This window comes from Tursiops truncatus, chromosome 6 (genome assembly GCF_011762595.2).
Source record: "Tursiops truncatus isolate mTurTru1 chromosome 6, mTurTru1.mat.Y, whole genome shotgun sequence".
Lineage (NCBI taxonomy): Eukaryota > Metazoa > Chordata > Mammalia > Artiodactyla > Delphinidae > Tursiops > Tursiops truncatus.
This window is the reverse complement of record NC_047039.1, coordinates 68876246-68902066: the sequence shown is the minus strand read 5'-3', so window position 1 is coordinate 68902066 and position 25821 is coordinate 68876246. Positions and strand designations below refer to the sequence as shown.

The window sequence follows — 25821 nt, the reverse complement described above, 5'->3', positions numbered from 1 at the left end:
TATCAAGCATCATTTCCGACCACAACACTATGAGACTAGATATCAATTACAGGAAAAGATCTGTAAAAAATACAAACACATGGAGGCTAAACAATACACTGCTTAATAACGAAGTGATCACTGAGGAAATCAAAGAGGAAATCAAAAAATACCTAGAAACAAATGACAATGGAGACACGACAATCCAAAACCTATGGAATGGATCAAAATCAGTTCTAAGAGGGAAGTTTACAGCAACACAATCCTACCTTAAGAAACACGAAACATCTCAAATAAACAACCTAACCTTGCACCTAAAGCAATTAGAGAAAGAAGAACAAAGAAACCCCGAAAGTTAGCAGAAGGAAAGAAATCATAAAAATCAGATCAGAAAGAAATGAAAAAGAAATGAAGGAAATGATAGCAAAGATCAATAAAACTAAAAGCTGGTTCTTTGAGAAGATAAACAAAATTGATAAACCATTAGCCAGACTCAACAAGAAAAAAAGGGAGAAGACTCAAATCAATAGAATTAGAAATGAAAAAGGAGAAGTAGCAACAGACACTGCAGAAATACAAAAGATCTTGAGAGATTACTACAAGCAACTCTATGGCAATAAAATGGACAACCTGGAAGAAATGGACAAATTCTTAGAAATGCACAACCTGCCAAGACTGAATCAGGAAGAAATAGAAAATATGAACAGACCAATCACAAGCACTGAAATTGAAACTGTGATTAAAAATCTTCCAACAAACAAAAGCCCAGGACCAGATGGCTTCACAGGCGAATTCTATCAAACATTTAGAAAAAAGCTAACACCTATCCTTCTCAGACTCTTCCAAAATATAGCAGAGGAAGGAACACTCCCAAACTTATTCTACGAGGCCACCATCACCTTGATACCAAAACCAGACAAGGATGTCACAAAGAAAGAAAACTACAGGTCAATATCACTGATGAACATAGATGCAAAAATCCTCAACAAAATATTAACAAACAGAATCCAACAGCACATTAAAAGGATCATACACCATGATCAAGTGGGGTTTATTCCAGGAAGGCAAGGATTCTTCAATATACAAAAATCAATCAACGTGATACACCATATTAACAAATTGAAGGAGAAAAACCATATAATCATCTCAATAGATGCAGAGAAAGCTTTCAACAAAATTCAACACCGATTTATGATAAAAACCCTTCAGAAAGTAGGCATAGAGGGAACTTTCCTCAACATAATAAAGGCCATATATGACAAACCCACAGCTAACATCATCCTCAATGGTGAAAAACTGAAAGCATTTCCACTAAGATCAGGAACAAGACAAGGTTGCCCACTCTCACCACTCTTATTCAACATAGTTTTGGAAGTTTTAGCCACAGTAATCAGAGAAGAAAAGGAAATAAAAGGAATCCAAATCGGAAAAGAAGAAGTAAGGCTGTCACTGTTTGCAGATGACATGATACTATACATAGAGATTCCTAAAAGTGCTACCAGAAAACTACTAGAGCTAATCAATGAATTTAGTAAAGTAGCAGGATACAAAATTAATGCATAGAAATCTCTGGCATTCCTATACACTAATGATGAAAAATCTGAAAGTGAAATCAAGAAAACATTCCCATTTACCATGCAACAAAAAGAATAAAATACCTAGGAATAAACCTACCTAAGGAGACAAAAGACCTGTATGCAGAAAATTATAAGACACTGATGAAAGAAATTAAAGATGATACAAATAGATGGAGAGATATACCATGTTCTTGGATTGGAAGAATCAACATTGTGAAAATGACTCTACTATGCAAAGCAATCTACAGATTCAATGCAATCCCTATCAAACTACCACTGGCATTTTTCATAGAACTAGAGCAAAAAATTTCACAATTTGTATGGAAACACAAAAGACCACGAATAGCCAAAGCAATCTTGAGAACAAAAAACGGAGCTGGAGGAATCAGGGTCCCTGACTTCATGCTATACTACAAAGCTACAGTAATCAAGACAGTATGGTACTGGCACAGAAACAGAAAGATAGATCAATGGAACAGGATAGAAAGCCCAGAGATAAACCCACATACATATGGTCACCTTATCTTTGATAAAGGAGGCAGGAATGTACAGTGGAGAAAGGACAGCCTCTTCAATAAGTGGTGCTGGGGAAAATGGACAGGTACATGTAAAAGTATGAGATTAGATTACTCCCTAACACCATACACAAAAATAAGCTCAAAATGGATTAAAGACCTAAATGTAAGGCCAGAAACTATCAAACTCTTAGAGGAAAACATAGGCAGAACACTCTATGACATAAATGACAGCAAGATCCTTTTTGACCCACCTCCTAGAGAAATGGAAATAAAAACAAAAATAAACAAATGGGACCTAATGAAATTTTGAAGCTTTTGCACAGCAAAGGAAACCATAAACAAGACCAAAAGACAACTCTCAGAATGGGAGAAAATATTTGCAAATGAAGCAACTGACAAAGGATTCATCTCCAAAATTTATAAGCAGCTCATACAGCTCAATAACAAAAAAACAAACAACCCAATCCAAAAATGGGCAGAAGACCTAAATAGACATTTCTCCAAAGAAGATATACAGACTGCCAACAAACACATGAAAGAATGCTCAACATCATTAATTATTAGAGAAATGCCAATCAAAACTACAATGAGATATCATCTCACTCAGTCAGAATGGCCATCATCAAAAAATCTAGAAACAATAAATGCTGGAGAGGGTGTGGAGCAAAGGGAACACTCTTGTACTGCTGGTGGGAATGTGAATTGGTACAGCCGCTATGGAGAACAGTATGGAGGTTCTTTAAAAAACTACAAATAGAACTACTATATGACCCAGCAATCCCACTACTGAGCATATACCCTGAGAAAACCATAATTCAAAAAGAGTCATGTACCAAAATGTTCATTGCAGCTCTATTTGCAATAGCCCGTAGATGGAAGCAACCTAAGTGTCCATCATCGGATGAATGGATAAAGAAGATGTGGCACATATATACAATGGAATATTACTCAGCCATAAAAAGAAATGAAATTGAGCTATTTGTAATAAGGTGGATGGACCTAGAGCCTGTCATACAGAGTGAAGTTAGTCAGAAAGAGAACGACAAATACCGTATGCTAACACATATATATGGAATTTAAGGAAAAAAATGTCATGAAGAACCTAGGGGTAAGACAGGAATAAAGACACAGACCTACTGGACTTGAGGATATGGGGAGGGGGAAGGGTAAGCTGTGACAAAGCGAGAGAGTGGCATGGACATATATACACTACCAAATGTAAAATAGATAGCTAGTGGGAAGCAGCCGCATAGCACAGGGAGATCAGCTCGGTGCTTTGTGACCACCTAGAGGGGTGGGATAGGGAGGGTGGGAGGGAGGGAGACGCAAGAGGGAAGACATATGGGAACATATGTATATGTATAACTGATTCACTTTGTTATAAAGCAGAAACTAACAGACCATTGTAAAGCAATTATACTCCAATAAAGATGTAACAACAAAAAAATGAACGAAACATCAACAGTAATTTCACAAAAGAGGGAACACACAGGCAATAGACATATGAAGAAAGTTCCAATGTCATCTAGAGAAATGCAAATCAAGACCACAAGTGGTAGGGGCATGCTAGTTTAAACCTCAGAAGTTCCCCGGGTGAAATTTGAAACTGGCTCCATGCATGGAGGGCAAGAGGAGACCAAAGAAAGAGGCAGGCCACTCCAGATTCATAGCTGGTGGCTTTAATAAACAAGGGAACTCACATTTGAGGTTTGTCTCTGGTGGTCGCAAGACGAGTAGATCTTGGCACTGCCCTGCAGAATGTTAAGGGTTTATATAGAGGCTTTAACTGGGTTAGGTTTTGTATTCAGTCCAGATGGTCTCAGAAACACATTGCTCTTGCAGGACTGTGTCTTTGAGACGGCTCTGGTGCAGGGAAGGCAGGCAGAATGCACCTTCCAAGGACAGGGAAGGGGATAAGGAGCCTCCAATTGCCCAGGTCCAGCTTGAGGGTCAACAACAGTCACATCCTCTCTACGACCTCCTCCAGCTCTCTACCCCTCCTGCTGGCTCTTACAATTTTACATGCAACCCTTTTTCTACAATGTGCCCTGAGTGGTCAACAAGAAATTTCATTAGCATGGCTCATTTGCGGCTATCTGGCTACATTAGAGGCAAATACCACAGCAACAGTATGGGCACGTGCAAGAGAAAACACAAATTAAGGTAACAATTAACAAAGTAAGAAACAATTTTTTCCATTAAAAGCCCCATGATCCAAACCACTGATTTATTAAGCTCCCTAGGTGGGGGTTGGATTACTCAGGGTGTTCACTTGTAACCCGTGTGCTTTAGTAAAAATGCTGCATGGTGTGAACACACACATTCTACCTGGGTAATGGCACAGGTGCCTCCTTGGGAGGCAGTAATATTGTCCAAGACCACCCTATTTCAGAGGACCGCTTTCCTCGTTAGAGACATTTTAGTGTTCAGCAAGGACAGGTTCTGTCGGCTATCATAAGGCTTGCTGGGTGAATTTAATAAGGGCTTTTATGTGAGCTATACCATCCTCCAGGCCAATGAAAGGAACAAAGATGGCAGCCAGATGATCATACCAATGGAAAACAGAATGCACCCTTCTGGCCTTGAGGAGAAGGAAGTTGGCAACTTTTGTTGCTGTGGGATAGATTTTCTCCTGTGCCCAGGGAAAACCCAGGGTACAGTGGCCGAACCACCTAGATGGAAGCCATGGCCAAAGATTCATGCCACAGAACCACTGGGTTTCATTTGGGTCTCCCCAATAAATACCTGTATGGTGTGACCATTCTGTACCAAACTAGTCACTATCTTTTGATGTAATAGAATGCGCAGTTCTGGTGATATCTATCTTATATCCCTGGTACAGTAAGGCAGGTTCTGTTTAAAATGCTTTTTCTGATCCCAGTGTAGGGGTGAATGGGTGCTCACAGGTCCAAAAGCCGAGGTGAGTACATCCTAAATCTAAGTGTAGCCACCCATGGCTCTGATGATGGTATTCATAGGACCCTTCTGGTCAGCAATTTGATAGGCTGTGCAGTTTGATTGACATAAAAAGAATGCCCACTGATAGTGTGTGCCACAGGCCAGGTTTTTGGATCAATATCGCTAATGTCAGATGAATTAAGAGTACTAACTCTAGTTTGTTCTTCCTTTATGTACTGCTTTAGTGCTTTCCAATTCCCTCCGTGCAGTGGTGACACCAGCCATGTCAACCCCAAGAAGGTAGAGGAGGGCAGTTGCCCACAGTCCAACTTTCAGTGCAAAGGGAAATGGCCAGGGCTCATGAGTGATCACCAGCCAAAATGTTCTGAGTGCAGCCCATTGGCTGCTGTGGTTTGTTCCTGTTTCCATCCAGATGGTGTCAGTGTTGGGCTGAATAGCAAGTGCAGTCCATGTGGGTGGGTTGCCCCTACTAGACCCCTCTGTTTACTGGGCATCAGCAGCAATTTCCACTATTCCCCCTCTACAGCCTACAGGGGCTGCCACAGGACTAGGGACAGAGGCCTTTGGAAAACCTACATGTTCTATAGGGCCTAGTTGTACCTGCATTTCTAGAGACAGTGGGCTGGAGGACAGGTTAGTCCTCTTCTGCAAACAGGCATGCCTCTTAGTCAAAGTGGGAGTTTGAACTATGGCAGAGGTAGGTCGGTGGAATATATTCGCAATCCAACCTTGACAGCAACAGAAGTTCTTACCATGATACACTGTTGTTTCGTGAGAGGCTCTACTGGAAGAGTGCTGTGTATGCTGCTAGGAGCCACTGTTCTATGGGCTATACCAGGTTTCTGCCCCCTTCCAGAGTTGGGACCAAAATCCTAGGGCTACTCTCTCCTTCTGTTGTCTCTGCTACAGTTCCCAACGCATACCTTCTGGAGTCACAGACACATCTAACTCAAATGGTAGCCCTGCTTGGGAGATGCCTAGAGCTTTAATCTCCTTAGTATGTTTGCCCTCTCAAAGGTGGCTCATTGTTCTGATCTCCAGGCTCACACATGTCCTTTCTTTACCAGGCAGTATAAGGAATGGAAACACTGTGCCAGGTAGAGAATATAAGTCCTCCAAACCCCCAAAATTCCTATAAAAGCTCGCACCTTTTTCATGTTCTTACAGATTAGCTAGGCTTGCACCTTGTCCATAATAGCTCTGGGACAATTCACATCTTACCTGATCATATGACTCCCGGAAACTTTACATTGGTGACTGCACCTTCAGTTTTCTGTGTATTCACCTCCCATACACTTGCTCACAGGTGTTCCAGCAAAATCTGCAGAGTGTGAAGTCAGCAGAGGCAAGGCTTCATATGTCGACATTATATCATCAAAGCAATGGGTCCATTTTACAGATGTGGGGAAGAATAACAGGGACAGATCTCCAGGCACCATCCCATGACATTTTGTGGGGCTGTACAGGTAGCCTCAGGGAAGAATTTGAAAAGTCCATTATCGTGCCTTCCATGTGAAAGCAAATTGAACTTGTGACTCAGCAGCCAAGGTATTCTGAAGAAAAGTATTTGCTAAGTCCAAAACAGCATGGTCCACTCCTAGGACTGTGGCCAAATTATCTAAGATGGTGCCAAGTTTGGGCACAGCTGCATGAATGGGGGGCGTAACTTTGATCAATTCTCAGTAATCCGCCATCATCTGCCATGAGCTATCTGCCTTTTTTTACCGACCATAATGGGCTGTTGAAAGTGCTATGGACATGGTGTAGAATACCCACTCAGTGCAGTTCTTGGATAGTTTCTCCTATTTCCTTGACAATTACCACTCTTCGTTAGGGGGAAGTGTAGGCTTACTGATTCCCAGTTGGCATTTCCCCTCAGCAGTACTGGTTTGATTACTCTAACCCGGAGGCAGAATTCACCGATAGAGGTTGCGGAGTTTGGCCTTGCAGGATGTCCGTGCCCAATATGTTCTCTGGTATTGGAGAGATAAAATCCTCATATTCTTGTGGGGGAGAACATCCAATTTGCAGTGTCAAAGGGACCTTCCTGACCATAACCAACTGCCCTTGGAAACCATTGATGGTGCTGAAAGGCCCAGAAAATTCCTGAAGTTTACCAGGTATTAGAGTATATTCAGCTCACGTATCAATCAGAGCTGTCACCTTTTGTTTATTTCTGGGGTACCAGTGAATAGTGAGCTCAACATGTGGCCTCCAATTGCCCCCAACGGCCCTCACTTGGAGGCCATCTTGGCTTATATCCTACACCCGGGGAGTGGGAGGTACCCACCCCGAATAGGACTGTATCCCTGAGGCCTCTGCTGTAGCAGTAGGTACATCAGGGATGGTAAGGCAGGTGGGGCAGGTCTGAACTCTTGTTCAGCTTTTAAGGCTTTCCACAGGCCAGCTAACACAGTGTTAGGTTGCCCGTCTATCTTTTCAGGTGTGATCCCTGCAGCAATGAGGTCAAACCACGTTTGCTTCTGGGTTGCTCGTACCAGACCGTTTACAGCCAATTGGGTTAGCCTGTTGTCTTCTTGAGCTCCCTCTCTGTCTTAGGTCTTTCCCACATCCTGTACCTATTCCTGGGATTTGTCAGTATCCCCCAGATCAGCAGTAGCCTGCCCAACATCAAAAACGTCTCCTGTTATGACTGGGCTCAGGACGGGTATCAGTGCCGCATACCAGGTACCGAAGGCATACTGGAGTATCTTGGCTTTCATTCCTGCAGTGAATGTAGCCCAATCAGGACCTTCAAAGACAGGGGCGTAGATGGCCTACCTCATTTCCCACTCCCTAAGAATTTGTTGTACCTCCTCTAAATATATCCAGGGCCTCATATGTCCAGAGAGACCCCCTTACTGGGTCAAGCTTCCCTGTAGGATAGAATAATCCAATCTATAAGGGAGTGAGTGCCTTGACTTCCCCATTGCCCCTCACCCCTGAGCACCCCTGAGCTGGAGAGAAGGCTGTGTGGTGATATTGCTCTTTTTTCTGCCTCCTGCCCAGTCAGAGAAATGCCATTGCCCCCTCTCCCCTGCCCCTCAATCCTGTAACCATACTAACCATTCCTGGATATTTTCCTGGCCTTTTGTTGGAACTTGATAATTTTATCAATAAGCTCAGTGAGCATATATTCTCTCATCAGGTATGTTTCCTGAATTGGGGGCTGCCTTACTGGCTGGGATTGTTGTTGCTGTGTTTTTGCTTTCCTTTGAATTACGGGTCCAATGACATGGGGTGTATCATCAGTTTCACTGTCAATCACCATAAAATCCACCTTTGTTTTCCTCACTTTCCCAGGGAGTCCACCACTTAGTGTCCCAATCGGGCTTTGTCACAGGTGCTCAGACCTTAATCCATGGCAGCTTGAGCCCTCCTGGCCTTGCAAAACAGCATGCTGAAGTCTCCAACTTAATCATCCTTCTCTCCCACTTTGTCTGCCAGCCCCGAAGCGAGCAGGGCAGTGGACAGTGCGCATCCTTCTCTAACCTCAGTTCTTCTTCCAACTTTCTAACTCAAGCTTCAGCCTCTGGTTGGTCATCAGTGTCAAGCTGTACTGCCCACCCTAGAGGCCAGCCCACTGCGCAGCGGTTCATTTCTCTCCTTTGCAGCACTGTGTTATGCTCAGTTCTTCAAGCAAGTGCATTAAACCAGTGGGCATTTTCAGGGCATCGCCGTACTCGTGTGGTGGTCCACAAGCATCCAACATATGAGCAACCCCTCTTGACATGAAGGATGATGGCCAACCCTGGGATTCCCCCATGGATGCCTCTTTTCCAAGATCCATTTCTTCAGTCTCCTGCCCAGTTCAACAATGGTTGGTTTTGCACCTACTTGGTAGGTGGCAATTTTAATAAGCAAGGGAACTTACAGGAGAACTTGTCTTGGGCATCACAAGACAAGTAGATCTCTGCACCCACCTGCCAGAATCTTAGGAGTTTATATAGAGGCCTTAACTGGGTTCAGTCACATATTCACTCCAGATGGTCTCAACACCTTACTCTCTCAAGGCTATGTCCTCAAAACAGTTCCGGCTATGGGAATTGTAGGCAGAACATACATTCCAAGGACAGGGGAGGGGGTGAGAAGCCTCCAATTGCCCAAGTCCAGCTCATGGGTCCACCAGCGATCATATCCTGTTCATGACCTCCTCCAACAGGTATCAATTTTCACCGTTTGGCAAGATTATTAAGCCTGCAATACCAAATGTTGGACAATTAGGATAAATAGGATCTGTTGTATGTGTCTTATAAGAGTATAAATTAGCTCAACCACTTTGGAAAACAATCCAGTTAAATCCTGTGAAGATAAATTTTTGCTTAACTTATGACCTGGCAAATTTACTACTAAGAATATGCAGAAGGAACTCTTGTACATATTCATGAGGATTCAAATACTATGCATTTTATCAGCACTGTTTTTGATAGGAAACTCTTAGCAAAACTTTGAAAAATATATAAATTATGGAATATAAAAATTATGGAATATTTACAAAACAGAATGTTATAGTGAATAAATCAACAAGCTAAAACCAAAAATTTATATGTAAATGCAAATAACTTAGAACTGGAAAAACAACTTTGAAAAAGAAGAGAATAGCTGGAGGACACACACTATCTAACTTCAAGACTTACTAGCAAGCTACAGTAATCAAGACAATGTGATACTGGTATCCAGAGAGACAAAATGGATCACTGCAACAGAAAAGAGAGACCAGAAATAGACCCACACATACATGGTCAAAGGATTTTTAACAAAGGTACAAAGACAATTTAGTGGAGAAATAATAGTCTTTTCAATAAATTATGTCAAAACAATTGGATATCCATACATTAAAAAAATGAACTTCAAAAGTCAGAAAGAGAAAGACAAATACCATATGATATCACTTATATGTGGAATCTAAACTGTGACACAAATGAACTTATTTACAAAACAGAAATAGACTCACAGACACAGAAATCAAACTTATGGCTATCAAAGGGGAAAGAGGGTGGGGGAGGGATAAAGTAGGGGTTTGGGATTAGCAGATACAAACTACTCTATATAAAATAGATAAACAACAAGGTCCTACTGTATAGCATAGGAAACTATATTCAATATCCTGTCATAAACCATAATGGAAAATAATATGAAAAAGAATATGCAGATATATGTATAACTGAATTACTTTGCTATACACTAGAAACTAACACAACATTGTAAATCAATTGTACTTCAACTTTAAAAAATAACTTCAGTCTGCATCTCACCATGTACAAAAATTAACTCAAAATAGACTGTAAACCAGTGTAAAATCTAAAATTGTAAAAATTTTAGAAGAAAACACAGAAGACTATGGGTTAGGCAGAGACATCTTGTTTTTAGATATAATACCAAATGTTCAATCCATAAAAGAAAAAACTGATAAATTGGACTTTATTAAACTGCAGAATGTCTGCTCTTCAAAAGGTACTTTAAGACAATGAAAACATAATCGCAGACAAGGAGAAAATATTTGCAACTCATGCATCTGCAAAAGGACTCAAAATCAGAATATATAATAGAATATATATAACAACTCTCAAAAGTTAATAAGAGGGGCTTCCCTGGTGGCGCAGTGGTTGAGAGACAGCCTGCCAATGCAGGGGACACGGGTTCGTGCCCCGGCTTGGGAAGATCCCACATGCCGCGGAGCGGCTGGGCCCGTGAGCCATGGCCGCTGAGCCTGCGCGTCCGGAGCCTGTGCTCCGCAACGGCAGAGGCCGCAGCAGTGAGAGGCCCGCATACCGCAAAAAAAAAAAAAAAGTTAATAAGAAAACAAACAATTCAATAAAATATGTGCAAAAAATTTAAACAGACATTTCACCAAAGAAGACAACGATGGCAAGTAAGCACAGGAAAAGATACTCAACATCACTAGTAATTAGAGAAATGCAATTAAAACCACAGTAGATACCACTACAGATTTATTTAAATGGCTAATATTAAAAAGACTGGCTATACCAAGTGTAGGAGAAAAGATGAAAAAGACTGGCTAATCCCAACTAGAACTCTCATACACTGCTGGTAGGAATGTAAAATGGTACATACTATACTTTGGAGAACAGTTTAACAACTTCTTGAAAAGTTAAACGTACATTTACCATATGACCTAGCTATTTCACTCTAAGATATTTATTTAACCAAAAGAAAGGAAAGCACATGTCCCTATAGAGATTTTTACATGAATATTTATAGTAACCAAAACTGAAAACAATCCAAATCTCTATCAACAAGTTAATAGACACATTGTGATACAGCCATACAATGGAATGCTACTTGATAATACTAAGGAATGAACTATTTATACATACAACAACATACATGAATCTCAAAATAATCATGCTGAGTGAAAGAAGCTAGATAGAAAAAAGTACATGCTGTATTATTTAATTTACAAAATTTTCTAGAAAATACAGTGACAGTGATAGTTTCTATCTATCTAAGTTTTCAGATTGTATACTTGAGTATGTACAGTTTATTGTATATCAATTTTATCTCAATAAAATTATTAAAATAAAAGCTATGCATGGGCCAATAATAATAGTGTGTTATGAAACAAATACCAAGATTAATTTACTTTTGTACAATTGATACCCAAAAGGAGAGAGGGAAAGTAAGAAGGAAAGAGAAAAGGAAGAATAGAAGACGGGAAGAAGGGAGGGAAGGAAGGTAGGAAACATATCTTTGAAAATTAGGTAGAAACAACCCAAATACAACATGGATAAATCTCAAATGTTTATGCTAAGTGAAAGACGTCTGTCTCCAAAGGGTTCATACTGTAGGGTTCCATTTATATGACATTCTGGAAAAGGCAAAACTACAGAGACAAAAAAACATACCAGTGGTTCTCAGGAGCTGGAGGAATTGACTACAAAAAGGCACAAGGGAATTTTGGGGGATTCTATACCTTGCCTGTGGTGGCTGTTACACAAATGTAGGTGTTCGTCAAAACTCATAGAACTATGCACTTAAAAGAGTGAACTGATTACATATGAATTATATTCCAGTAAATCTGACTGAAAAGAAAAATTGGAAACTGACAACTCTTAAGTTAACTTTGGGCTGAAGTTATTTTTTTCTGCCTTTATTGAGTCTTTTTAAAAATGAAATTAATTGACAACAGAAAAAGAACATTTCATATTATCTGCCCAACCCCTGGAGACATCTGAGTTTAAACCCCTGCTTTAAACCCGTTTCAACTAACACCTTAATAGCATGATCTATTACCTAGCCATGAATAAATCTCTCTGTAGGAATAGAACAGGCAATGTGTGGGATGGTTAGAGATACAGGGAGACGGGGACTGCTGGGATCCTATAGTTAGTACATAGATCATAAGAATCTGGAGGAGAGGAACTGCAACTTAGGACTGATGAATAGGAAATTACAGCTAAGTGTTTGATCTGAAGACGACAAAAATATAGCTACAATTTGTGTGCTATTTTATCTATCTGATGAGGGTCTTAATCATCAAAATCTAAAAGCAGGAATATTAGAATCTAAAAATTAGTTTATTTTTATATTAAATAACAAGCATAGTGCCTCATACATAATAAGTGGTCCATAATTGTCAGTTGGAAGGAAAATGGAGACTAAAAGATGAAAGGGCTAACTGCATGGTACAATATCTATGCAGTTGCACGGGATCTCACGAATAGAAGGGCCCCATTCTTGACTTAATGTTCTGCTGTTGCCACCTTGAAATTCCTAATAATTTTTTAACATGAGGCTCTACATTTTCAATTTGCACTAAGCCTCATGAATTGTGCAGCCAGAACTAAATCCAGGAGATTCTGGAGCCATCACTGAACTTTCTCTAATAGAGGACAGTGAAGAAGACTGTCTTTGACATGGTACATCCATTTGACATTGTCATAAAGATGTAAGACACATAGTAAAGCACAATTTCAAGTTATAAGACCTACTGAGGTGTATCGACAAACCACAGAGGCAATACATAGATCAAACCGGAAGGCGGCAATCAGACTACATGTATATGACTACATAGCTATTTTTAAGTTGACAGATTGCATAACCCCTGAAGGAAAAAAAAAAATCAAGAATGGAAGTAGTGCCTACAACCCCAAAATAAATCACAAGTAGCTGGTATGGGAAAGACTGCCACTCAAGTGTCACTGGTTTCTGCCACAACCACAAACATGATTATGACCACCCCAATTCTAGTCCATCTTGTCTGCCAAATGAAAAGATGGGCATGTCTAAGAAATTTATTTAAATTTTCATCCAAAACCAAATCCCAACTAAAAACAACTCTGACAGGAAGGGTGAGGTGAGGTAAAGGCTTGTGGTCTCAGTTTCTTAAATGTTGTCTGATTCTTCATCTACAAAACATAAGAGGAGATAGGCACTGGAATGAGTTTATTAATGTTAAATATACTTTCCCACATTTGGAAAGTGTCTTGTCATTCAGGCCAGTCACCCTCTCACTAGACCTGAATACAGTTAAGCCCAAATCAAGAGATGAGTGATGACTGTACCGGGGCCTTCTCATCACGGTTACTTTTGTACTATACATCAGTGACCATGCGATTGATCATCCAAATCAGGACACTTTTGAGAGTGCTAAAATATTAAGCTGTAAAGGACACTGGGACAATGGACACAAACCATGGTTTTCCCAGGCCAGCTATGACATATAGTCACCCTAACTGTAATATTATCATGCATAATACAGGCATCCCATTAACCTTTAGTAGTACCAATACACATCATCAATAAAAATGACAATTACAAAGACATTGACATACATGTACCAAGTGCTTTTTCTGTGCTGGGCATTATGCTAAGCACTTAATTTTTTAAAATTATATTAATTTATATTATATTATTTTTAATGCATTTTATCAGAAATGCATTTTCTGATTGTATATGTAGGTGCATAATGCTTTTGCAAATTGGCCTATGGAATTGGTTCTTTGGTCTATTTTAAATTATTTTGATGCAAAATGCAATTAATTTGGTTGCTAGAGTTGGGGAAGGGGTGGATAGTGCCTAAAGAACTAAGAAAGATGAACAATGAAATAAAATAGCTAGTTTAAAATGTAGATAATAGAAAATTAAATTACATTTGAGGGCAGCTTGAGTATGACATGTAATTTTATTTTTATTTTATTTTTATTTTTTTTTTGACATGTAATTTTAAAATAAATACAATCCTTGTTTAATTAAGAAAAGATAACTTTGGTGTTAAAATTCCTTTAATTTATTCCTCTACATATTAGATAAGACTGCTTATTTTAATAACAACTATTATAGTAAATTTCAAGCATATATTTTACATGAGTAAGTCTGCCAACATACGTGGAGACCAGAGAAGAAGCTTATAAATTACTTCAAGGCTTTATACATACATCCAAAAACAATTTCTGCAGAGAAATTCCTTGGGAAAATGTCAAATATTTTTTAAATATTAATGTGGCTTCTAAAAATATATATAGATACATAGGTAGAGTTATGCTATTGCTATCATTACCTAATAAAAAGTCTACAAAATTTATTTTCCCTTTCTCAAAGGATTTTTCTAAGGAATAATTAGGTTTCTAAGACTGAACATTTTGCAGTCAAAGTCAGTTGCTATAAAAATTCAAGGGATTAGAAGTAGTATGCTAAGCTATATTTATTAATTGTGTGGACCACATTTAAAATTATGAATCCTACTTTCTTAAACTTATGATTAGCATTCTTTAAAATATCTTCCTGTGCATTATGTAAATTCATATCCCAGAAACTGCAAACAAACCCACAAAACATTAGAATAAATTACATTAAAATATCACCAGCAGTTATTTCCCATGAATGAAATTCTTAACACATTGATATAACTCTATATTTCCTGACTATAAAAATAAATGCATACTTATGGCAAAAAATAACAATGAAGAAGAAAAGCATGAAGATGAAAGTAAAAATTACATGCTCAGAGGGATTATGAATTGCTTCTTAACTCCTTTATGTTCCTCAGTAATTTAATGATTTTTACAGAAAATGGGTATCAATTTTCCAATCCAGATGAACAATGATTGTGCAGTAAAGTGAAATAAAATGCAACTAATTCGTTAAGAGTAAAAACGAATGAGGAGGGGGCTTCCCTGGTGGCACAGTGGTTGAGAGTCCACCTGCCGATGCAGGGGACGCGGGTTCGTGCCCCGGTCCAGGAAGATCCCACATCCCGCGGAGTGGCTGGGCCCGTGAGCCATGGCCGCTGGGCCTGCGCGTCCGGAGCCTGTGCTCCGCAACGGGAGAGGCCATAGCAGTGAGAGGCCCGCGTACCGCAAAAAAAAAAAAAAAAAAAAAAAGGAATGAGGAGATATGACTGTGTTTTCTATAAAGAAACCCTTGACCATTCTTAGAAAAATTGGGTTTTAGTCCCAAACCTGACATGTAGTAGCTCTGCCACCTTAAACAAGTGTCACTAGCCCCCTCTGTAAGATGAGACAGAAGGAGATTTTCTGTCAATTCATTCTCTCTGCTCATTTATTTCTGTCTGTGCCTTCATTCAGCCAATACTATTGAGAACCCACATATAACAGGGCCTGGAATAGTATAATGGCATAGTGAACAACACAGTTGGTATTTTTATTTAACTCTTTCCGGCTCCTTTGTGCAGATAGGTTAGAGATGGGGATGCAGTAAAGTGGGACAACAGACAGGAGACTGCTATAGTGCAGTGAGCATCGATGGGGGCCCTGGACTACAATGACAGCAGTGAACGCTGGGAGAGTCAGATGACTTCAAGACATATTTGGACTTAGAATAGTCAAGACTAGCTGGTGAATTTAAAGAATTGTAGGAAAAAGCAAGGAAAAGGAAGATTCAAAAATAACTCCCAGGCTTCCAGGCTTTAATTACTCATGAGATGAAAGCAGACATTATAGTGTACAAGGAATGATAGATTAGTGTACGAGAAAATAAGATCCTTTTAGATAGAAAATCAGAGTAATAGGATAGATAAATATTGGTCTTGTATAGGCACGTGATGGGGTGTGGGGCTTAAGGCATATGTTTTAAATAGGAGACCAGGAAGGGATTGTCTGAGAAGCTGCATTTAAGTTGGGACCACAGTAAGTTCTCTAGAATGGGGGACATGATCATCATCTACACTACTTCAGGAAAAAACTCTGAAAATTATAGCAATTCAAAAAATTTCCCTCAGATTTCCCTTCAAAATTTACTAGATAGTCAAATGTTCTACCCCCGAGCTATACAGAATGAAGTAAGTGAGAAAGAGAAAAACAAATACCGTATGCTAACACATATATATGGAATCTAAAAAAAAAAAAAAAAAAAAAATAGTGGTTCTGATGAACCTAGGAGCAGGACAGGAATAAAGACACAGACGTAGAGAATGGACTTGAGGACACAGAGAGCGGGAAGGGTGAGCTGGGATAAAGTGAGAGAGTGGCATGGACTTATATACACTACCAAATGTAAAATAGCTAGCTATTGGGAAGCAGCCACATAGCACAGGGAGAATGGGGAGATCAGCTTGGTGCTTTGCGACCACCTAGAGGGATGGGATAAGGAGGGTGGGAGGGAGATGCAAGAGGAGGGGATATGGGGATATATGTATGAATATAGCTGATTCATATTGTTATACAGCAGAAACTAACTGTAAAGCAATTATACTCCAATAAAGATGTTTTAAAAAATTACTAAGTAGTAATTTCTGTGCTAGACTATATTTTTAAAATATCAGGAATTCCTTATTAATGGAATACTCATTCTCTTATACTTTTCCAGTTGTGAAGATGTTTATGCAGAATCCCCTATATCCAAGAATGTGGCCTGAACAACTTAGAATAGAAGGGATTTTTCCACTGACTTTCTAGGATTCGTTAATAAAACTATATGTCAACATGTTTGTCAGGCAAATTTTCAAGATATATCTGATCCTATCAGATGCTAGGTAAGGCACAGTGGGATATTCATGAGGTTTTCTTGGTGATCTTGATTAGTCTTCTAATACTGTAATAATTTAGACCTCTATTCTGACACTAGAAGAATAATTCAGAATTGAATGTTTATGGCTAACCAGAGATTAACTTAAAAAATTAAACAGTTCAGAGGAATAAAGTGTTCTAATTATGAAACCGATAGGAGGTACTATATCCAAAGTACACTGAAGAGCTTGTAGAAGACCTGCCAACTGGGGACAGAGACAGGGCAGAACCATGGGTAGGATTTCTACTTCTTGAATTTTCAGGTCAAAGGATGTATTGACTAGGAAAATCTTGAGTAAGTGAAAATAGATCCAGCACTCAGAACAATAAGATCTCTATGCCAGACATGTCAATACTAGGCCATTAAAATAGGCTTGTGAAAAGAGAAAATAATAGGCAGTTTAATAATATGTCCCTGTGAAATCTCTGAACTTTAGAAAATAAACAAATTGGTCATCATTGGTAAACAGCAAACATCTGAAATGCTCCAGACCTGAGGAACTCTGAACGCCACGGAGGGCTGCTGATGTTTTTGCTTGTCTCCCCCATATTTCTTCTCATTAGTTGATCGAATAAAAGAACATTCAATAGAAGTTCTAGACTTCTTTTTTTAGGGCAGAGTTTCTCAATATTGGCCCTATTGACATATTTGACAAAATAATTCTCTTTGTAGGGGGATCATCCTCTAAATTGTAGGATATTTAGCAACATCCCTGGCCTCTGCCCACTAGATGCCAATCGCAAGCCCCCAAGGTATGACAACCAAAACTCTCCAGACATTGACAAATGTCTGCAGGAGACAAAAAACATCCCTGGTTGAGAACCACTGCTCTAGGCTGACAGTTACTATATACCATAGATTCAAAGATCCACACGTTGCTGTATTCTTTATTATTGAAAGAATTAAAAGCACTGGAAAGATCTGGGACAGAAATATACAAGGCACCAACCCCCAAACTGTGCCATTTTATTTATTCCATACCACATTGCTAACTATATACTGAAATCTTAGAAAATGAGCCTTTTGAATGACCTCATTTTTCATAATTATTCTTAGAAATTGTACAAGTCCAAACAAGTTAGATATGTTACTAATTGAAATGTACACAAATTTCTTTACCAAATGCACTTAGTAAGGCTCCTTTAAGCTGGCCCATCCTCACATCAGGGCAGGCCTTGCCTGCTATGGGTAGAAGCTTGGTCTTTATTCTGTTGCTTGGCAGAGACAGAAGGCAGACTAGACATCAAAGGAAGAATGGAAGATCACTTCAACCCTATTCTGGATCCCAGGTTCCCTTTTCTTACCTTTAACTCTGGCAGATTTCCCTGTATAATGAGAGTATCTTAGTCTGTTCAGGCCACTGTAACAAAGTACCACAGACTGGGTGGCTTAAACAACAGAAATTTATTTCTCACAGTTCTGGAGGCTAAATTTATTTCTCATAGTTCGCTCGGGTGTCAACATGGTTGGGTTCTGATGAGAGCCCTCTCCTAGTTGCATACTGCAGTCTTCCCATTTTATTCTCACCTGGCAGAAAGAGACTTGAGACCTCTCTGTAGTCTCTTTTATAAGGGCAGTAATCCCATTCATGAGGGTTCTACCCTGATGATCTAATCACCATCCAAAGGCCCTCCCACCCACCTCCTAATATCATCACATTATGAGGATTTCAGCATACGAATTTTCTGGGAATACAAACATTCAGTCCGTAACAGGGAGCTACCCTATTTAGTGAAGCTGAAAGGTCCAGCAGTCATAGAAGAGAGAAACTGTCTCTAAGGGGTGAATGTATATGTGCTAAAAACAACTGTTGTAGGGCACGCATTCAGCGAGGTGATGTGACTCTGCCTGGGTTTATATCAGATTTGCCTAAAGACACAATCCGCTTAATCTAGTTTCCCCTATCTGCGAACTCCAGATTGCCATCACCTCTGGCAACTCTATCTCATAGCTCCTCTCTATGCATGCTTTAAACTCTTATTCCCATTGCTAGCTGCCTGATTCTGATTTTCCCAAATCAAATTCAAAAGAGGAGAGAGAATTTGATTGACTTACCCCATCTTTTCAAATAATAATAATAATAACATGCAACAGGATTAGGTATCATGTACCAAACAGCATATGGTTTAACTCTAAATCCTTACTTCAAACAAATCAAATAGGAATAATCATTAAGCTCATTTTATGAAAGAAGAAAATGAAGATCAAAGTCAAGTGGCAAACCTTAGATTAGGACCTAGACAGTCTGACTCAGCTCCCATTCTTTTAATCACCTATAATTTGGTGGTCATGGGTCAGGTGCCCACCATGGTCCAATTTTGGCTGCACCCAAGTAGGACAAAGCATGTGGTCCCCACAGTAGGAACTGAGGGCAGTGCCACATCATTTAAAAGTGGCCTAAGGGCTTCCCTGGTGGCACAGTGGTTGAGAGTCTGCCTGCCGATGCAGGGGACACGGGTTCATGCTCCGGTCCGGGAAGATCCCACATGCCGCGGAGCGGCTGGGCCCGTGAGCCATGGCCGCTGAGCCTGCGTGTCCGGAGCCTGTGCTCCGCAACGGGAGAGGCCACAACAGTTAGAGGCCCGCGTACTGCAAATAAATAAATAAATAAAAGCGGCCTAGGCATGTGGCAGGAAACTACCTTTGACCTAACACAACAGCCATACAAAAGGGCAACAAAGGCCACTTTAAACATGAAGTGAATAACTGGTTAGCAAAAATATATTTCCTGTACCATGAAAAGAGCAAAAACAGAAAAGGTAAGGCCAAGCTTCCCCTTTAGGCAACAAAATATATCAAGTTATTATGGATCCACAAATTTGTTGAGCAAATTGGATAAGGAAAAATTCTACACATCTTTTAAATGCTAACATTCTTGTTATTAAATTATGTTTTTGAATCATCTGTCAGTGATTAATGTACACTGTCAAGCCCATTTTATTTATATTTTATCTTATATTTTGCAGAAAAGTATATAAGGGTAGAGAACTTCTACTTCTAAAAGTACATCTTTCTACCACCTTTGTCAATGAAAGTGTGCTTACCTAATTTTGAATATCTACTTAAAAAAAATTTTTTTTGGCTGCATTGGGTCTTCGTTGCTGCACGTGCACTTTCTCTAGTTGCGGTGAGTGGGGGGCTACCCTTCATTGCGGTGCGTGGGCTTCTCATTGCTGGGCTTCTCATTGTGGTGGCTTCTCTTTTTGCAGAGCTCGGGCTCTAGACACGCGGGCCTCAGCAGTTGTGGCTCAGGGGCTCCAAAGCGCAGGCTCAGTAGTTGTGGCGCACGGGCTTAGTTGCTCCGCGGCATATGGGATCCTCCTGGACCAGGGGTCGAACCCGTGTCCCCTGCACTGGCAGGTGGATTCTTACCCACTGTGCCACCAGGGAAGTCCCGAATATCCACATCTTAATCCAGCCTCTTGCAAAGCTTGCAGATATATCTCCAAGTTCTTCTGGAATTTAGAGTTACATAAGAAAGAGTTTAATTTTAGTTCCTTTATTGGCAAATTTTTTCTACTTCCTGAGCACTTATTTTTTAAATCCTAATAATTAATGTAGTTGTAAGAATGGACTTTGCAGTATTTCTTTGGGGGGGGGGTTGTTCTGAATGCTTTTTACTAGAATCTGTGAACCTTTTCAATCTACATACTTTGACTTCTTTCAACAGAGTCATTTTATTCCATTATATTTTTAATATTTATTCTATTTATATTATCTTTGTTGGTTCCTTAGGAGTACTTAAAGTTCTTAGCTTTAGCTTTAACTCCATTCTTTGCCCTCTATATCCATGACCTTTTCCTTTTCCATCTTCTTGTCCTTTTACTCTATGTTCTGCAAAAATTTCTCAAGTTTGTTTTCCATGTGAGTATATGCATCATTGACTCTTTACTCCCTTGGCATGAATGTTTTATTGTTTTTGCATTACTTTAGTTCCTTGTCAGTCTTTACTATCTCTCCCATCTCTTTCAGTCTCACTTGGTATCTTCTCATCCGGCTTGTTCTTTCCTCATAGCTTTGTGCTATTTCATAATGGTCATGTTTTCTTACACCCTGCTCTTATTTTTATGGGCTTCATTAACATCTTTTGTGATTGTTCATCCTTGACAAGGAGACACTTGTTCAGATTCACTATTCTCAAAGAGGTAGAGTGTGTGGATGGCTGATGTTTTCAGAGCCACCTGCTCTCCCTAACAAATTACTTTCTGCTTTCCCTAACAACTTACTTTCTAAAGAGACAGGAGCTTTGAGAAAACGACTGTTCAGGAAGGTTGCATTTGATGTGAGACTAGCTATGGGGCATTGTAGCCTGGGAGATATAGTTCGCAAAATAAAATGTCATATTCTTTAATAGACCCTGTAGTACATAGCAATTTGTAGACTGTAGATTGTAATTTTTCATGAATTCCATCTTTCCAGAAAAACAGAAGGGCAAGTAGCTTAGGGAGAAAAGATCTCATTTGAGTTCAGCAGAGCTATTCCAAGAGAAAGTTTGCCAATACTGGGAATTTTTTAAAAGAATTATCCCCTTGCGGATAATTGCGGGCCAGGTCTATCTGAGAATAGTTTACCAGACAACAGGAAACAAAAAAATAAAACTGGACTCTACAAGCATCTTTTCCTATTCATTAACAAAATATTTAGTACTATTTCTGACAGTTAAACAATCATTAAAGAATATATGGAAAATGCATAAAAGTAAAAAGAAAAAAAAAGTAAAAAGAAAAAATTCCCCATAGTCCTATCACTAAAACCCAACTACCACCATTAACATTCTGTGGATTTATTTCCAGTTTCTTTTTTAATGTATACTTTTATTGGGTGTTAGGGGAGTGGAAGACAGGGGATACAAATGTGTGTGTGTGTGTGTGTGTGTGTGTGTGTGTGTATACACAAAATGCATAGTTTTATATGGTGTAGGGGAGTGGGAGAAGGGATATATATGTGTGTGTATGTATATATATATATGTATATATACAATTTCAGTATCCTACTTTTTTAGCTAGAATTGTGTTAAATGCATTTTATATGCTATTCATAAACATAATTTTTAATGGTACCTTAAGTTGCATCAAAGTGATGCACTCTGGCGACTTAGGCTGATTCTAATGGTTCACCATTAAAGAAACTTGCAATAAATATTTATAGCTCTCTTATTACAGAGTTCCAAAACTAGTGCCATTGATTCAAAGGGCATAAACATTTAAAATATCTTAATATATATTTAACTTTGCAAAAGTGTTGGACCAGTTTATAGAACAATCAGCAAAATACAAATATGCCTAGCTCATCTTATACTTATCAATACTGGATATTTTTATTAGTTTCATCCTTTGGTTGGGTTAATATTTTTCTTTACTTTGATTACCAATAAGACTATTTTTCCCATATACTTGTGTGCTAATTACATTTCCTCTTTGGGAAAATACTATGATAGTACAGTGTGTCTTCAAAAGATAGGAAGGAAAATATTTATCTTATCAAGACAATTTTGAAAGTTTATGGCCATACAGAAAGTAAAATCCTTGATTTCACCATTCTCAAAGGCTTTTTTTTTGGCCATGCAGCATGTGGGATCTTAGTTCCCCTACCAGGGATCAAACCTGTGCCCCCCTGCAGTGGAAACGCAAAGTCTTAGCCACTGGACCACCAGGGAAGTCCCTCTCAAAACCTTTTATTCTCATTTCCCATCACTCTGCCACCCATTACCACTATGTTCCAGGTAAACCAAACAATTTTCAGTTTTTCATATAAGCCATATGTTCTCCATCACTTTACTTTGCATGTGCTGTTCCATTTGAATGTCCTTTATCTTACCTCAGTCAAACACACCACACACACCACACATGCACACAGAGCCTGTGGTCTTTTCCAGGCTCTAGTAGTAGCTTGTTGTTATATTTCTCATAATGTCTAACATCCTGCACCATAATCATTAATATCCTTCCTAGACTTTCCCACTAACCTGTGGGTTCTGTGAAGGCAGGGACACCTCATCTTTGGTCTCTAGATTCCACATCATTTATCATCATGTCTAGAAGAAAGCAGAAGTTCAGTAAATGGTTCTTTGAATATGAACAGTGTTGACTAATAAACACAGTTGCCTTCCTAGTGATAGAACTGAGTGTCATTACCAGTAATTGCATGACTTTAAGGGGCAGCATGTTTGAGTGGAAAGAATATAAACTTCAGAGTTGGCCGAACTTAGGTTCAAGCTCCCAGCTTTGCTATTCAGAGTCCTTGGAGTAATTACCTAATATTTTTGAGACAAAACTGGAACAAATGGTGATCCTAAAACATACCTTAATAGGATTCTTTGAATATAAATTAGGTAATGAGTATATGAAAGAATGTAGTATATAGTAGTTGCTCAATAAATAATAGACATTTTTCTAGCTACTGCTGTATGTTTCCAATATAGTGTCATTTCATGTATATTCCCATTCCATGTATATTTCCATTATAATAAATATTAACAAATTCAAAGGATTTGATTCTTATGTATGTATTTTTCTTTAAATCATCAAGAGTAAGAGACAAGGTCAATTGTACTGTCCATATTCTTGTTGCACAGGCAAGAATATTCCTTTTAAATAAATCTTAGAAAAAAATTATATCAGGAAGAAATAGAAAATATAAACAGACCAATCACAAGCACTGAAACTGAGACTGTGATTAAAAATCTTCCAACAAACAAAAGCCTAGGAACAGATGGCTTCACAGACCAATTCTATCACATATTTAGAGGAGAGCTAAGACCTATCCTTCTCAAACGCTTCCAAAATATAGCAGAGGCAGGAACATTCCCAAACTCATTCTACGAGGCCACCATCACCTTGATACCAAAACCAGACCAAGATGTCATAAAGAAAGAAAACTACAGGCCAACATCACTGATGAACATAGATGCAAAAATCCTCAACAAAATATTAACAAAGAGAATCCAACAGCACATTAAAAGGATCATACACCATGATCAAGTGGGGTTTATCCCAGGAATGCAAGGATTCTTCAATATACGCAAATCAATCAATGTGATACACCATATTAACAAATTGAAGGAGAAAAACCATATGATCATCTCAATAGATGCAGAAAAAGCTTTCGACAAAATTCAACACCCATTTATGATAAAAACCCTCCAGAAAGTAGGCATAGAGGGAACTTACCTCAACATAATAAAGGCCATATATGACAAAACCACAGCCAACATCATTCTCAATGGTGAAAAACTGAAACCATGTCCACTAAGATCTGGAACAAGACAAAGTTGCCCACTCTCACCACTATTATTCAACATAGTTTTAGAAGTTTTAGCCACAACAATCAGAGACGAAAAAGAGATAAAAGGAATCCAAATCAGAAAAGAAGAAGTAAAACTGTCACTGTTTGCAGATGACATGACACTATACATAGAGAATCCAAAAGACTCTACCAGAAAAGTACTAGAGCTAATCAATGAATTTGGTAAAGTAGCAGCAATAGCCAGGACATGGAAGCAACCTAAGTGTCCATCGACAGATGAATGGATAAAGAAGAAGTGGCACATATATACAATGGAATATTACTCTGCCATAAAAAGAAACAAAATTGAGTTATTTGTAGTGAGGTGGATGGACCTAGATCCTGTCATACAGAGTGAAGTAAGTCAGAAAGAGAAAAATAAATACTGTATGCTAACACATATATATGGAATCTTAAAAAAAATGGTTATGAAGAACCTAGGGGCAGGACAGGAATAAAGATGCAGATGTAGAGAATGGACTTGAGGACATGGGGAGGGGGAAGGGTAAGCTGGGACGAAGTGAGAGAGTGGCATGGATTTATATATACTACCAAGTGTAAAATAGATAGCTAGTGGGAAGCCGCCGCATAGCACAGGGAGACCAGCTCAGGGGGGATAGGGAAGGTGGGAGGGAGATGCAAAAGGGAGGAGATATGGGGATATATGTATATGTATAGCTGATTCACTCTGTTCTAAAGCAGAAACTAACACACCAGTGTAAAGCAATGATACTCCAATAAAGATGTTTTAAAATAAAAAGAATTAGCTATTACCACAGTTGAGAAAAGAGGGCCTGTATTTTCCAAAGGCAAGAAAATAAAGTACTCAATAAAATAACACATGATCTAATCATCTGCTGCTTAATTTTTTTTGTTGTTTGCTCCATTAATACTGCTGAAGGTATTTGGGGACCTGAAATTACTATAAATAAAAGTACTGCTATCCCTGATGGCAAAAGAAAAGAACTTTTGGAACATGCTCTACTTTTCATTGCCAAAATTATATTCACTTGGGCCACGCTAAAGAAGTACGTGAAACCTTCCCAGTTGAAAATCAGATTTAAACCAGTGGTACGTTCAGCCCCAACGCGTGCATACATGCTCGCGTGCACACAAACACGCACACATACCAGAAATTCTCTGAAGCTCAGCTTCTGTTTATCACACAGCCAAGATTCGTACGTGCCTTCTGTGTGCCTTCTTTGAGGCTAAAAGGCATTTACATCCATCTGCCAACCAGATGAACCCAGGGAAAAAGTCACAAAGTCTACACAAATGAGGATGACACAAGTATTTGTGCAGAATAAATTTGCCAAGATTTTTTTCCCTCTACCCTTATCCCATACCCCATGCAAGCTGTTTTTAAGTCCCACATACTGCAGTTTCCCTTCTGCTGACAGCTCAAATCATCTCCTCCAGGACTTTGTGTTCTCAGGCCTCATTCCAGGCAATTCTCCATGATTAAATGTAGAATGTGTAGCCCCTAGTATGGTGCTAAGCACAACAAAACGTGCTCAATGCACGAGTGTTCGTTTCCAACTTTTCAAACCCCTCTG

At 39.1% G+C, this 25821-nt stretch overlaps 1 protein-coding gene across 3 annotated transcripts in view; it reads right to left on the bottom strand.

Annotated features, from left to right (window-relative positions):
* Positions 1–25821, bottom strand: part of TMC1 (transmembrane channel like 1) — a 385896-nt gene that overhangs the window by 135406 nt on the left and 224669 nt on the right. Inside the window, exons 5-7 of one of the 3 annotated variants that reach the window (XM_073806219.1) lie at positions 22947–23015; positions 20026–20436; positions 6215–9190 (exon numbers count right to left, since the gene is read on the bottom strand). The gene's annotated coding sequence lies outside the window, so the exon portion shown is untranslated. The remainder of the gene's footprint in view (positions 1–6214; positions 9191–20025; positions 20437–22946; positions 23016–25821) is intronic. The other 2 variants (XM_073806217.1, XM_073806218.1) reach the window with 2 other exon arrangements.